This window comes from Rhinoderma darwinii (genome assembly GCF_050947455.1).
Source record: "Rhinoderma darwinii isolate aRhiDar2 chromosome 3 unlocalized genomic scaffold, aRhiDar2.hap1 SUPER_3_unloc_13, whole genome shotgun sequence".
Taxonomy (NCBI): Eukaryota; Metazoa; Chordata; class Amphibia; order Anura; family Rhinodermatidae; genus Rhinoderma; species Rhinoderma darwinii.
This window is the reverse complement of record NW_027461738.1, coordinates 361,493-376,552: the sequence shown is the minus strand read 5'-3', so window position 1 is coordinate 376,552 and position 15,060 is coordinate 361,493. Positions and strand designations below refer to the sequence as shown.

General features: G+C 37.6%; 7 non-coding genes across 7 annotated transcripts; all 7 read right to left on the bottom strand.

The window, feature by feature from the left end:
- Window positions 1-301: 301 nt before the first annotated feature.
- TRNAT-AGU (transfer RNA threonine (anticodon AGU)) lies at window positions 302-375 on the bottom strand. The gene has a single exon. It is a non-coding gene; the product is annotated as a tRNA-Thr (tRNA).
- A 1,485-nt stretch (window positions 376-1,860) lies between these two features.
- TRNAT-AGU (transfer RNA threonine (anticodon AGU)) lies at window positions 1,861-1,934 on the bottom strand. The gene has a single exon. It is a non-coding gene; the product is annotated as a tRNA-Thr (tRNA).
- A 2,531-nt stretch (window positions 1,935-4,465) lies between these two features.
- On the bottom strand, window positions 4,466-4,539 carry TRNAT-AGU (transfer RNA threonine (anticodon AGU)). The gene has a single exon. It is a non-coding gene; the product is annotated as a tRNA-Thr (tRNA).
- Window positions 4,540-6,025: 1,486 nt separating this feature from the next.
- Window positions 6,026-6,099, bottom strand: TRNAT-AGU (transfer RNA threonine (anticodon AGU)). Its single transcript has one exon. It is a non-coding gene; the product is annotated as a tRNA-Thr (tRNA).
- Window positions 6,100-7,584: 1,485 nt separating this feature from the next.
- Window positions 7,585-7,658, bottom strand: TRNAT-AGU (transfer RNA threonine (anticodon AGU)). The gene has a single exon. It is a non-coding gene; the product is annotated as a tRNA-Thr (tRNA).
- Window positions 7,659-9,143: 1,485 nt separating this feature from the next.
- Window positions 9,144-9,217, bottom strand: TRNAT-AGU (transfer RNA threonine (anticodon AGU)). Its single transcript has one exon. It is a non-coding gene; the product is annotated as a tRNA-Thr (tRNA).
- Window positions 9,218-11,748: 2,531 nt separating this feature from the next.
- Window positions 11,749-11,822, bottom strand: TRNAT-AGU (transfer RNA threonine (anticodon AGU)). The gene has a single exon. It is a non-coding gene; the product is annotated as a tRNA-Thr (tRNA).
- Between the last annotated feature and the right edge of the window lie 3,238 nt (window positions 11,823-15,060).

The following is a 15,060-nucleotide window of genomic DNA, read 5'->3' as shown; positions in this document are numbered from 1 at the left end:
TATCAGCAGCAAAGCACCTATTAGACTAGTTAGGAGTTAGGGACCTGATAAACTGGTAACAGAGTCCCTTTAAGAGCTCTTCAAAAGTTTTTCCCACAATGGATGTTAAGCTTACTGGTCTATAATTACTTTGTATTGAACTTACTAATTATAGAAAACTCAATGACATTCATGGGGTCTCTGTCACCAATGAAAAACCCGATAGATTTTTAATCGCCTATAAAGAATTTGATTCATCATATACTTTAGTTATGTAAACTTAAATAATAAACAAGTGAATAAACTAAAGCAACAAATAGCAAGGCACTGCTGAGATTTGAACTCAGGATCTCCTGTTTACTAGACAGGCGCTTTAACCAACTAAGCCACAGCACCAAAGCACTTTTCTTCTCATGGTGTCCTACCACACAGCTCAGTTCAGAGCAAAAGACTGATCTCATATTTTAGGCTAGCCCCTTAGGTGTAGTTGCCAGAAGTCTTAACAGACGGGGTACATAAGTTGTGATGGCCGAGTGGTTAAGGCGTTGGATTTGAAATCCAATGGGGTCTCCCTGCACATGATCAAGTCCTGTTCACAACGTTCTATTTCAAGAAGAGAACTTCCAGAAACATATTAAAGTTTGTCACATATAGAAAGAGTTATTTTAATTCCATCCTCTTTGTCACTGATTAATTACATTAATAATAGTGGTTCCAGCTGTGCCCCTGGCTTACAACTCTGAAAAGCGAGCAATATTTAGAGTATAAATCACTATAACTACAGCATCCCATTTGTCCAGACTTTTATTTTTCTCTTGATAAATACAAATCAGGTTGGTTGGACAACTTCTTCCCTTAGTAAATCTCTGCTTGCTGTCAATTATAATACTATTTTCTGTCACATACTCCTGTATATAGACCCTTAAATGGACTCTGTCACCAGTTTATCAATTCCCAATTTCTTAACTAGCCTAATAGGTGCTGTGATGCTGATAACTACAGTGTGATTTGTTGTTTTTTGTTTTAAAAACGTTTATTTGCAAAGTTATGAGCGTTTATTTATATATACTATTGTAGCTCTAATAGCCAAATAGGAGATGACTCCTTTTTACTCTGGGCAGCTAATGTTTTCTGTATGACGCTGTCCAATCAGCATACAACTTCTCCCCCTTCCCTGTCCAGCAACACAGTGTGATCATATAGTACACTGCGTCCATTCCCGACTGTGTTTCAACAGGTGATATCTTCGGTTCTGTCACAGCTAGAACTGTGATTTTGGTGTCATATGAAAGAGTAGAATCCAGTCTTTCAAATGCCACCAAATCTGCTTTTTTAGGTGGCCCACAGCCCGAGATATGGCTGTTTGAATTGATCCCCCTTCCCTGTAGCTTGAGTTTCACAATGTGTGTGAAGCAGCTTCATGCTGATAGGACAGCATCAGATGCTGAGAGTCAGCTCCACCTCAGGAGAATTGCTGCTGTTACCTCCCAGATGTCTAATAAAGGCTAAATTACATATTTAGAAAATGCTCATAACTTTGCAAATAATAAACATTTTTTTACTACAAATCACCCTGTAGTTATCAGCAGCAAAGCACCTATTAGACTAGTTAGGAGTTAGGGACCTGATAAACTGGTAACAGAGTCCCTTTAAGAGCTCTTCAAAAGTTTTTCCCACAATGGATGTTAAGCTTACTGGTCTATAATTACTTTGTATTGAACTTACTAATTATAGAAAACTCAATGACATTCATGGGGTCTCTGTCACCAATGAAAAACCCGATAGATTTTTAATCGCCTATAAAGAATTTGATTCATCATATACTTTAGTTATGTAAACTTAAATAATAAAAAAGTGAATAAACTAAAGCAACAAATAGCAAGGCACTGCTGAGATTTGAACTCAGGATCTCCTGTTTACTAGACAGGCGCTTTAACCAACTAAGCCACAGCACCAAAGCACTTTTCTTCTCACGGTGTCCTACCACACAGCTCAGTTCAGAGCAAAAGACTGATCTCATATTTTAGGCTAGCCCCTTAGGTGTAGTTGCCAGAAGTCTTAACAGACAGGGTACATAAGTTGTGATGGCCGAGTGGTTAAGGCGTTGGATTTGAAATCCAATGGGGTCTCCCTGCACATGATCAAGTCCTGTTCACAACGTTCTATTTTAAGAAGAGAACTTCCAGAAACATATTAAAGTTTGTCACATATAGAAAGAGTTATTTTAATTCCATCCTCTTTGTCACTGATTAATTACATTAATAATAGTGGTTCCAGCTGTGCCCCTGGCTTGCAGCTCTGAAAAGCGAGCAATATTTAGAGTATAAATCACTATAACTACAGCATCCCATTTGTCCAGACTTTTATTTTTCTCTTGATAAATACAAATCAGGTTGGTTGGACAACTTCTGCCCTTAGTAAATCTCTGCTTGCTGTCAATTATAATACTATTTTCTGTTACATACTCCTGTATATAGTCCCTTAAATGGACTCTGTCACCAGTTTATCAATTCCCAATTTCCTAACTAGCCTAATAGGCGCTCTGATGCTGATAACTACAGTGTGATTTGTTGTTTTTTGTTTTAAAAACGTTTATTTGCAAAGTTATGAGCATTTATTTATATATACTAATGTAGCTCTAATAGCCAAATAGGAGATGACTCCTTTTTACTCTGGGCAGCTAATGTTTTCTGTATGACGCTGTCCAATCAGCATACAACTTCTCCCCCTTCCCTGTCCAGCAACACAGTGTGATCATATAGTACACTGCGTCCATTCCCGACTGTGTTTTCAACAGGTGATATCTTCGGTTCTGTCACTCTGAAAAGCGAGCAATATTTAGAGTATAAATCACTATAACTACAGCATCCCATTTGTCCAGACTTTTATTTTTCTCTTGATAAATACAAATCAGGTTGGTTGGACAACTTCTGCCCTTAGTAAATCTCTGCTTGCTGTCAATTATAATACTATTTTCTGTTACATACTCCTGTATATAGTCCCTTAAATGGACTCTGTCACCAGTTTATCAATTCCCAATTTCCTAACTAGCCTAATAGGCGCTCTGATGCTGATAACTACAGTGTGATTTGTTGTTTTTTGTTTTAAAAACGTTTATTTGCAAAGTTATGAGCATTTATTTATATATACTAATGTAGCTCTAATAGCCAAATAGGAGATGACTCCTTTTTACTCTGGGCAGCTAATGTTTTCTGTATGACGCTGTCCAATCAGCATACAACTTCTCCCCCTTCCCTGTCCAGCAACACAGTGTGATCATATAGTACACTGCGTCCATTCCCGACTGTGTTTTCAACAGGTGATATCTTCGGTTCTGTCACTCTGAAAAGCGAGCAATATTTAGAGTATAAATCACTATAACTACAGCATCCCATTTGTCCAGACTTTTATTTTTCTCTTGATAAATACAAATCAGGTTGGTTGGACAACTTCTGCCCTTAGTAAATCTCTGCTTGCTGTCAATTCTAATACTATTTTCTGTTACATACTCCTGTATATAGTCCCTTAAATGGACTCTGTCACCAGTTTATCAATTCCCAATTTCCTAACTAGCCTAATAGGCGCTCTGATGCTGATAACTACAGTGTGATTTGTTGTTTTTTGTTTTAAAAACGTTTATTTGCAAAGTTATGAGCATTTATTTATATATACTAATGTAGCTCTAATAGCCAAATAGGAGATGACTCCTTTTTACTCTGGGCAGCTAATGTTTTCTGTATGACGCTGTCCAATCAGCATACAACTTCTCCCCCTTCCCTGTCCAGCAACACAGTGTGATCATATAGTACACTGCGTCCATTCCCGACTGTGTTTTCAACAGGTGATATCTTCGGTTCTGTCACGGCTAGAACTGTGATTTTGGTGTCATATGAAAGAGTAGAATCCAGTCTTTCAAATGCCACCAAATCTGCTGTTTTAGGTGGCCCACAGCCCGAGATATGGCTGTTTGAATTGATCCTCCTTCCCTGTAGCTTGAGTTTCACAATGTGTGTGAAGCAACTTCATGCTGATAGGACAGCATCAGATGCTGAGAGTCAGCTCCACCTCAGGAGAATTGCTGCTGTTACCTCCCAGATGTCTAATAAAGGCTAAATTACATATTTAGAAAATGCTCATAATTTTGCAAATAATAAACATTTTTTTTACTACAAATCATCCTGTAGTTATCAGCAGCAAAGCACCAATTAGACTAGTTAGGAGTTAGGGACCTGATAAACTGGTAACAGAGTCCCTTTAAGAGCTCTTCAAAAGTTTTTCCCACAATGGATGTTAAGCTTACTGGTCTATAATTACTTTGTATTGAACTTACTACTTATAGAAAACTCAATGACATTCATGGGGTCTCTGTCACCAATGAAAAACCCGATAGATTTTTAATTGCCTATAAAGAATTTGATTCATCATAAACTTTAGTTATGTAAACTTAAATAATAAACAAGTGAATAAACTAAAGCAACAAATAGCAAGGCACTGCTGAGATTTGAACTCAGGATCTCCTGTTTACTAGACAGGCGCTTTAACCAACTAAGCCACAGCACCAAAACACTTTTCTTCTCACGGTGTCCTACCACACAGCTCAGTTCAGAGCAAAAGACTGATCTCATATTTTAGGCTAGCCCCTTAGGTGTAGTTGCCAGAAGTCTTAACAGACAGGGTACATAAGTTGTGATGGCCAAGTGGTTAAGGCGTTTGATTTGAAATCCAATGGGGTCTCCCTGCACATGATCAAGTCCTGTTCACAACGTTCTATTTCAAGAAGAGAACTTCCAGAAACATATTAAAGTTTGTCACATATAGAAAGAGTTATTTTAATTCCATCCTCTTTGTCACTGATTAATTACATTAATAATAGTGGTTCCAGCTGTGCCCCTGGCTTACAACTCTGAAAAGCGAGCAATATTTAGAGTATAAATCACTATAACTACAGCATCCCATTTGTCCAGACTTTTATTTTTCTCTTGATAAATACAAATCAGGTTGGTTGGACAACTTCTTCCCTTAGTAAATCTCTGCTTGCTGTCAATTATAATACTATTTTCTGTCACATACTCCTGTATATAGACCCTTAAATGGACTCTGTCACCAGTTTATCAATTCCCAATTTCTTAACTAGCCTAATAGGTGCTGTGATGCTGATAACTACAGTGTGATTTGTTGTTTTTTGTTTTAAAAACGTTTATTTGCAAAGTTATGAGCGTTTATTTATATATACTATTGTAGCTCTAATAGCCAAATAGGAGATGACTCCTTTTTACTCTGGGCAGCTAATGTTTTCTGTATGACGCTGTCCAATCAGCATACAACTTCTCCCCCTTCCCTGTCCAGCAACACAGTGTGATCATATAGTACACTGCGTCCATTCCCGACTGTGTTTCAACAGGTGATATCTTCGGTTCTGTCACAGCTAGAACTGTGATTTTGGTGTCATATGAAAGAGTAGAATCCAGTCTTTCAAATGCCACCAAATCTGCTGTTTTAGGTGGCCCACAGCCCGAGATATGGCTGTTTGAATTGATCCTCCTTCCCTGTAGCTTGAGTTTCACAATGTGTGTGAAGCAACTTCATGCTGATAGGACAGCATCAGATGCTGAGAGTCAGCTCCACCTCAGGAGAATTGCTGCTGTTACCTCCCAGATGTCTAATAAAGGCTAAATTACATATTTAGAAAATGCTCATAATTTTGCAAATAATAAACATTTTTTTTACTACAAATCATCCTGTAGTTATCAGCAGCAAAGCACCAATTAGACTAGTTAGGAGTTAGGGACCTGATAAACTGGTAACAGAGTCCCTTTAAGAGCTCTTCAAAAGTTTTTCCCACAATGGATGTTAAGCTTACTGGTCTATAATTACTTTGTATTGAACTTACTACTTATAGAAAACTCAATGACATTCATGGGGTCTCTGTCACCAATGAAAAACCCGATAGATTTTTAATTGCCTATAAAGAATTTGATTCATCATAAACTTTAGTTATGTAAACTTAAATAATAAACAAGTGAATAAACTAAAGCAACAAATAGCAAGGCACTGCTGAGATTTGAACTCAGGATCTCCTGTTTACTAGACAGGCGCTTTAACCAACTAAGCCACAGCACCAAAACACTTTTCTTCTCACGGTGTCCTACCACACAGCTCAGTTCAGAGCAAAAGACTGATCTCATATTTTAGGCTAGCCCCTTAGGTGTAGTTGCCAGAAGTCTTAACAGACAGGGTACATAAGTTGTGATGGCCAAGTGGTTAAGGCGTTTGATTTGAAATCCAATGGGGTCTCCCTGCACATGATCAAGTCCTGTTCACAACGTTCTATTTCAAGAAGAGAACTTCCAGAAACATATTAAAGTTTGTCACATATAGAAAGAGTTATTTTAATTCCATCCTCTTTGTCACTGATTAATTACATTAATAATAGTGGTTCCAGCTGTGCCCCTGGCTTACAACTCTGAAAAGCGAGCAATATTTAGAGTATAAATCACTATAACTACAGCATCCCATTTGTCCAGACTTTTATTTTTCTCTTGATAAATACAAATCAGGTTGGTTGGACAACTTCTTCCCTTAGTAAATCTCTGCTTGCTGTCAATTATAATACTATTTTCTGTCACATACTCCTGTATATAGACCCTTAAATGGACTCTGTCACCAGTTTATCAATTCCCAATTTCTTAACTAGCCTAATAGGTGCTGTGATGCTGATAACTACAGTGTGATTTGTTGTTTTTTGTTTTAAAAACGTTTATTTGCAAAGTTATGAGCGTTTATTTATATATACTATTGTAGCTCTAATAGCCAAATAGGAGATGACTCCTTTTTACTCTGGGCAGCTAATGTTTTCTGTATGACGCTGTCCAATCAGCATACAACTTCTCCCCCTTCCCTGTCCAGCAACACAGTGTGATCATATAGTACACTGCGTCCATTCCCGACTGTGTTTCAACAGGTGATATCTTCGGTTCTGTCACAGCTAGAACTGTGATTTTGGTGTCATATGAAAGAGTAGAATCCAGTCTTTCAAATGCCACCAAATCTGCTTTTTTAGGTGGCCCACAGCCCGAGATATGGCTGTTTGAATTGATCCCCCTTCCCTGTAGCTTGAGTTTCACAATGTGTGTGAAGCAGCTTCATGCTGATAGGACAGCATCAGATGCTGAGAGTCAGCTCCACCTCAGGAGAATTGCTGCTGTTACCTCCCAGATGTCTAATAAAGGCTAAATTACATATTTAGAAAATGCTCATAACTTTGCAAATAATAAACATTTTTTTACTACAAATCACCCTGTAGTTATCAGCAGCAAAGCACCTATTAGACTAGTTAGGAGTTAGGGACCTGATAAACTGGTAACAGAGTCCCTTTAAGAGCTCTTCAAAAGTTTTTCCCACAATGGATGTTAAGCTTACTGGTCTATAATTACTTTGTATTGAACTTACTAATTATAGAAAACTCAATGACATTCATGGGGTCTCTGTCACCAATGAAAAACCCGATAGATTTTTAATCGCCTATAAAGAATTTGATTCATCATATACTTTAGTTATGTAAACTTAAATAATAAACAAGTGAATAAACTAAAGCAACAAATAGCAAGGCACTGCTGAGATTTGAACTCAGGATCTCCTGTTTACTAGACAGGCGCTTTAACCAACTAAGCCACAGCACCAAAGCACTTTTCTTCTCATGGTGTCCTACCACACAGCTCAGTTCAGAGCAAAAGACTGATCTCATATTTTAGGCTAGCCCCTTAGGTGTAGTTGCCAGAAGTCTTAACAGACGGGGTACATAAGTTGTGATGGCCGAGTGGTTAAGGCGTTGGATTTGAAATCCAATGGGGTCTCCCTGCACATGATCAAGTCCTGTTCACAACGTTCTATTTCAAGAAGAGAACTTCCAGAAACATATTAAAGTTTGTCACATATAGAAAGAGTTATTTTAATTCCATCCTCTTTGTCACTGATTAATTACATTAATAATAGTGGTTCCAGCTGTGCCCCTGGCTTACAACTCTGAAAAGCGAGCAATATTTAGAGTATAAATCACTATAACTACAGCATCCCATTTGTCCAGACTTTTATTTTTCTCTTGATAAATACAAATCAGGTTGGTTGGACAACTTCTTCCCTTAGTAAATCTCTGCTTGCTGTCAATTATAATACTATTTTCTGTCACATACTCCTGTATATAGACCCTTAAATGGACTCTGTCACCAGTTTATCAATTCCCAATTTCTTAACTAGCCTAATAGGTGCTGTGATGCTGATAACTACAGTGTGATTTGTTGTTTTTTGTTTTAAAAACGTTTATTTGCAAAGTTATGAGCGTTTATTTATATATACTAATGTAGCTCTAATAGCCAAATAGGAGATGACTCCTTTTTACTCTGGGCAGCTAATGTTTTCTGTATGACGCTGTCCAATCAGCATACAACTTCTCCCCCTTCCCTGTCCAGCAACACAGTGTGATCATATAGTACACTGCGTCCATTCCCGACTGTGTTTCAACAGGTGATATCTTCGGTTCTGTCACAGCTAGAACTGTGATTTTGGTGTCATATGAAAGAGTAGAATCCAGTCTTTCAAATGCCACCAAATCTGCTTTTTTAGGTGGCCCACAGCCCGAGATATGGCTGTTTGAATTGATCCCCCTTCCCTGTAGCTTGAGTTTCACAATGTGTGTGAAGCAGCTTCATGCTGATAGGACAGCATCAGATGCTGAGAGTCAGCTCCACCTCAGGAGAATTGCTGCTGTTACCTCCCAGATGTCTAATAAAGGCTAAATTACATATTTAGAAAATGCTCATAACTTTGCAAATAATAAACATTTTTTTACTACAAATCACCCTGTAGTTATCAGCAGCAAAGCACCTATTAGACTAGTTAGGAGTTAGGGACCTGATAAACTGGTAACAGAGTCCCTTTAAGAGCTCTTCAAAAGTTTTTCCCACAATGGATGTTAAGCTTACTGGTCTATAATTACTTTGTATTGAACTTACTAATTATAGAAAACTCAATGACATTCATGGGGTCTCTGTCACCAATGAAAAACCCGATAGATTTTTAATCGCCTATAAAGAATTTGATTCATCATATACTTTAGTTATGTAAACTTAAATAATAAACAAGTGAATAAACTAAAGCAACAAATAGCAAGGCACTGCTGAGATTTGAACTCAGGATCTCCTGTTTACTAGACAGGCGCTTTAACCAACTAAGCCACAGCACCAAAGCACTTTTCTTCTCACGGTGTCCTACCACACAGCTCAGTTCAGAGCAAAAGACTGATCTCATATTTTAGGCTAGCCCCTTAGGTGTAGTTGCCAGAAGTCTTAACAGACGGGGTACATAAGTTGTGATGGCCGAGTGGTTAAGGCATTGGATTTGAAATCCAATGGGGTCTCCCTGCACATGATCAAGTCCTGTTCACAACGTTCTATTTCAAGAAGAGAACTTCCAGAAACATATTAAAGTTTGTCACATATAGAAAGAGTTATTTTAATTCCATCCTCTTTGTCACTGATTAATTACATTAATAATAGTGGTTCCAGCTGTGCCCCTGGCTTACAACTCTGAAAAGCGAGCAATATTTAGAGTATAAATCACTATAACTACAGCATCCCATTTGTCCAGACTTTTATTTTTCTCTTGATAAATACAAATCAGGTTGGTTGGACAACTTCTGCCCTTAGTAAATCTCTGCTTGCTGTCAATTATAATACTATTTTCTGTCACATACTCCTGTATATAGACCCTTAAATGGACTCTGTCACCAGTTTATCAATTCCCAATTTCTTAACTAGCCTAATAGGCGCTCTGATGCTGATAACTACAGTGTGATTTGTTGTTTTTTGTTTTAAAAACGTTTATTTGCAAAGTTATGAGCGTTTATTTATATATACTAATGTAGCTCTAATAGCCAAATAGGAGATGACTCCTTTTTACTCTGGGCAGCTAATGTTTTCTGTATGACGCTGTCCAATCAGCATACAACTTCTCCCCCTTCCCTGTCCAGCAACACAGTGTGATCATATAGTACACTGCGTCCATTCCCGACTGTGTTTTCAACAGGTGATATCTTCGGTTCTGTCACTCTGAAAAGCGAGCAATATTTAGAGTATAAATCACTATAACTACAGCATCCCATTTGTCCAGACTTTTATTTTTCTCTTGATAAATACAAATCAGGTTGGTTGGACAACTTCTGCCCTTAGTAAATCTCTGCTTGCTGTCAATTATAATACTATTTTCTGTTACATACTCCTGTATATAGTCCCTTAAATGGACTCTGTCACCAGTTTATCAATTCCCAATTTCCTAACTAGCCTAATAGGCGCTCTGATGCTGATAACTACAGTGTGATTTGTTGTTTTTTGTTTTAAAAACGTTTATTTGCAAAGTTATGAGCATTTATTTATATATACTAATGTAGCTCTAATAGCCAAATAGGAGATGACTCCTTTTTACTCTGGGCAGCTAATGTTTTCTGTATGACGCTGTCCAATCAGCATACAACTTCTCCCCCTTCCCTGTCCAGCAACACAGTGTGATCATATAGTACACTGCGTCCATTCCCGACTGTGTTTTCAACAGGTGATATCTTCGGTTCTGTCACTCTGAAAAGCGAGCAATATTTAGAGTATAAATCACTATAACTACAGCATCCCATTTGTCCAGACTTTTATTTTTCTCTTGATAAATACAAATCAGGTTGGTTGGACAACTTCTGCCCTTAGTAAATCTCTGCTTGCTGTCAATTATAATACTATTTTCTGTTACATACTCCTGTATATAGTCCCTTAAATGGACTCTGTCACCAGTTTATCAATTCCCAATTTCCTAACTAGCCTAATAGGCGCTCTGATGCTGATAACTACAGTGTGATTTGTTGTTTTTTGTTTTAAAAACGTTTATTTGCAAAGTTATGAGCATTTATTTATATATACTAATGTAGCTCTAATAGCCAAATAGGAGATGACTCCTTTTTACTCTGGGCAGCTAATGTTTTCTGTATGACGCTGTCCAATCAGCATACAACTTCTCCCCCTTCCCTGTCCAGCAACACAGTGTGATCATATAGTACACTGCGTCCATTCCCGACTGTGTTTTCAACAGGTGATATCTTCGGTTCTGTCACGGCTAGAACTGTGATTTTGGTGTCATATGAAAGAGTAGAATCCAGTCTTTCAAATGCCACCAAATCTGCTGTTTTAGGTGGCCCACAGCCCGAGATATGGCTGTTTGAATTGATCCTCCTTCCCTGTAGCTTGAGTTTCACAATGTGTGTGAAGCAACTTCATGCTGATAGGACAGCATCAGATGCTGAGAGTCAGCTCCACCTCAGGAGAATTGCTGCTGTTACCTCCCAGATGTCTAATAAAGGCTAAATTACATATTTAGAAAATGCTCATAATTTTGCAAATAATAAACATTTTTTTTACTACAAATCATCCTGTAGTTATCAGCAGCAAAGCACCAATTAGACTAGTTAGGAGTTAGGGACCTGATAAACTGGTAACAGAGTCCCTTTAAGAGCTCTTCAAAAGTTTTTCCCACAATGGATGTTAAGCTTACTGGTCTATAATTACTTTGTATTGAACTTACTACTTATAGAAAACTCAATGACATTCATGGGGTCTCTGTCACCAATGAAAAACCCGATAGATTTTTAATTGCCTATAAAGAATTTGATTCATCATAAACTTTAGTTATGTAAACTTAAATAATAAACAAGTGAATAAACTAAAGCAACAAATAGCAAGGCACTGCTGAGATTTGAACTCAGGATCTCCTGTTTACTAGACAGGCGCTTTAACCAACTAAGCCACAGCACCAAAACACTTTTCTTCTCACGGTGTCCTACCACACAGCTCAGTTCAGAGCAAAAGACTGATCTCATATTTTAGGCTAGCCCCTTAGGTGTAGTTGCCAGAAGTCTTAACAGACAGGGTACATAAGTTGTGATGGCCAAGTGGTTAAGGCGTTTGATTTGAAATCCAATGGGGTCTCCCTGCACATGATCAAGTCCTGTTCACAACGTTCTATTTTAAGAAGAGAACTTCCAGAAACATATTAAAGTTTGTCACATATAGAAAGAGTTATTTTAATTCCATCCTCTTTGTCACTGATTAATTACATTAATAATAGTGGTTCCAGCTGTGCCCCTGGCTTACAACTCTGAAAAGCGAGCAATATTTAGAGTATAAATCACTATAACTACAGCATCCCATTTGTCCAGACTTTTATTTTTCTCTTGATAAATACAAATCAGGTTGGTTGGACAACTTCTTCCCTTAGTAAATCTCTGCTTGCTGTCAATTATAATACTATTTTCTGTCACATACTCCTGTATATAGTCCCTTAAATGGACTCTGTCACCAGTTTATCAATTCCCAATTTCCTAACTAGCCTAATAGGCGCTCTGATGCTGATAACTACAGTGTGATTTGTTGTTTTTTGTTTTAAAAACGTTTATTTGCAAAGTTATGAGCATTTATTTATATATACTAATGTAGCTCTAATAGCCAAATAGGAGATGACTCCTTTTTACTCTGGGCAGCTAATGTTTTCTGTATGACGCTGTCCAATCAGCATACAACTTCTCCCCCTTCCCTGTCCAGCAACACAGTGTGATCATATAGTACACTGCGTCCATTCCCGACTGTGTTTTCAACAGGTGATATCTTCGGTTCTGTCACTCTGAAAAGCGAGCAATATTTAGAGTATAAATCACTATAACTACAGCATCCCATTTGTCCAGACTTTTATTTTTCTCTTGATAAATACAAATCAGGTTGGTTGGACAACTTCTGCCCTTAGTAAATCTCTGCTTGCTGTCAATTATAATACTATTTTCTGTTACATACTCCTGTATATAGTCCCTTAAATGGACTCTGTCACCAGTTTATCAATTCCCAATTTCCTAACTAGCCTAATAGGCGCTCTGATGCTGATAACTACAGTGTGATTTGTTGTTTTTTGTTTTAAAAACGTTTATTTGCAAAGTTATGAGCATTTATTTATATATACTAATGTAGCTCTAATAGCCAAATAGGAGATGACTCCTTTTTACTCTGGGCAGCTAATGTTTTCTGTATGACGCTGTCCAATCAGCATACAACTTCTCCCCCTTCCCTGTCCAGCAACACAGTGTGATCATATAGTACACTGCGTCCATTCCCGACTGTGTTTTCAACAGGTGATATCTTCGGTTCTGTCACTCTGAAAAGCGAGCAATATTTAAAGTATAAATCACTATAACTACAGCATCCCATTTGTCCAGACTTTTATTTTTCTCTTGATAAATACAAATCAGGTTGGTTGGACAACTTCTGCCCTTAGTAAATCTCTGCTTGCTGTCAATTATAATACTATTTTCTGTTACATACTCCTGTATATAGTCCCTTAAATGGACTCTGTCACCAGTTTATCAATTCCCAATTTCCTAACTAGCCTAATAGGCGCTCTGATGCTGATAACTACAGTGTGATTTGTTGTTTTTTGTTTTAAAAACGTTTATTTGCAAAGTTATGAGCATTTATTTATATATACTAATGTAGCTCTAATAGCCAAATAGGAGATGACTCCTTTTTACTCTGGGCAGCTAATGTTTTCTGTATGACGCTGTCCAATCAGCATACAACTTCTCCCCCTTCCCTGTCCAGCAACACAGTGTGATCATATAGTACACTGCGTCCATTCCCGACTGTGTTTTCAACAGGTGATATCTTCGGTTCTGTCACTCTGAAAAGCGAGCAATATTTAAAGTATAAATCACTATAACTACAGCATCCCATTTGTCCAGACTTTTATTTTTCTCTTGATAAATACAAATCAGGTTGGTTGGACAACTTCTGCCCTTAGTAAATCTCTGCTTGCTGTCAATTATAATACTATTTTCTGTTACATACTCCTGTATATAGTCCCTTAAATGGACTCTGTCACCAGTTTATCAATTCCCAATTTCCTAACTAGCCTAATAGGCGCTCTGATGCTGATAACTACAGTGTGATTTGTTGTTTTTTGTTTTAAAAACGTTTATTTGCAAAGTTATGAGCATTTATTTATATATACTAATGTAGCTCTAATAGCCAAATAGGAGATGACTCCTTTTTACTCTGGGCAGCTAATGTTTTCTGTATGACGCTGTCCAATCAGCATACAACTTCTCCCCCTTCCCTGTCCAGCAACACAGTGTGATCATATAGTACACTGCGTCCATTCCCGACTGTGTTTTCAACAGGTGATATCTTCGGTTCTGTCACTCTGAAAAGCGAGCAATATTTAGAGTATAAATCACTATAACTACAGCATCCCATTTGTCCAGACTTTTATTTTTCTCTTGATAAATACAAATCAGGTTGGTTGGACAACTTCTGCCCTTAGTAAATCTCTGCTTGCTGTCAATTATAATACTATTTTCTGTTACATACTCCTGTATATAGTCCCTTAAATGGACTCTGTCACCAGTTTATCAATTCCCAATTTCCTAACTAGCCTAATAGGCGCTCTGATGCTGATAACTACAGTGTGATTTGTTGTTTTTTGTTTTAAAAACGTTTATTTGCAAAGTTATGAGCATTTATTTATATATACTAATGTAGCTCTAATAGCCAAATAGGAGATGACTCCTTTTTACTCTGGGCAGCTAATGTTTTCTGTATGACGCTGTCCAATCAGCATACAACTTCTCCCCCTTCCCTGTCCATCAACACAGTGTGATCATATAGTACACTGCGTCCATTCCCGACTGTGTTTTCAACAGGTGATATCTTCGGTTCTGTCACTCTGAAAAGCGAGCAATATTTAAAGTATAAATCACTATAACTACAGCATCCCATTTGTCCAGACTTTTATTTTTCTCTTGATAAATACAAATCAGGTTGGTTGGACAACTTCTGCCCTTAGTAAATCTCTGCTTGCTGTCAATTATAATACTATTTTCTGTTACATACTCCTGTATATAGTCCCTTAAATGGACTCTGTCACCAGTTTATCAATTCCCAATTTCCTAACTAGCCTAATAGGCGCTCTGATGCTGATAACTACAGTGTGATTTGTTGTTTTTTGTTT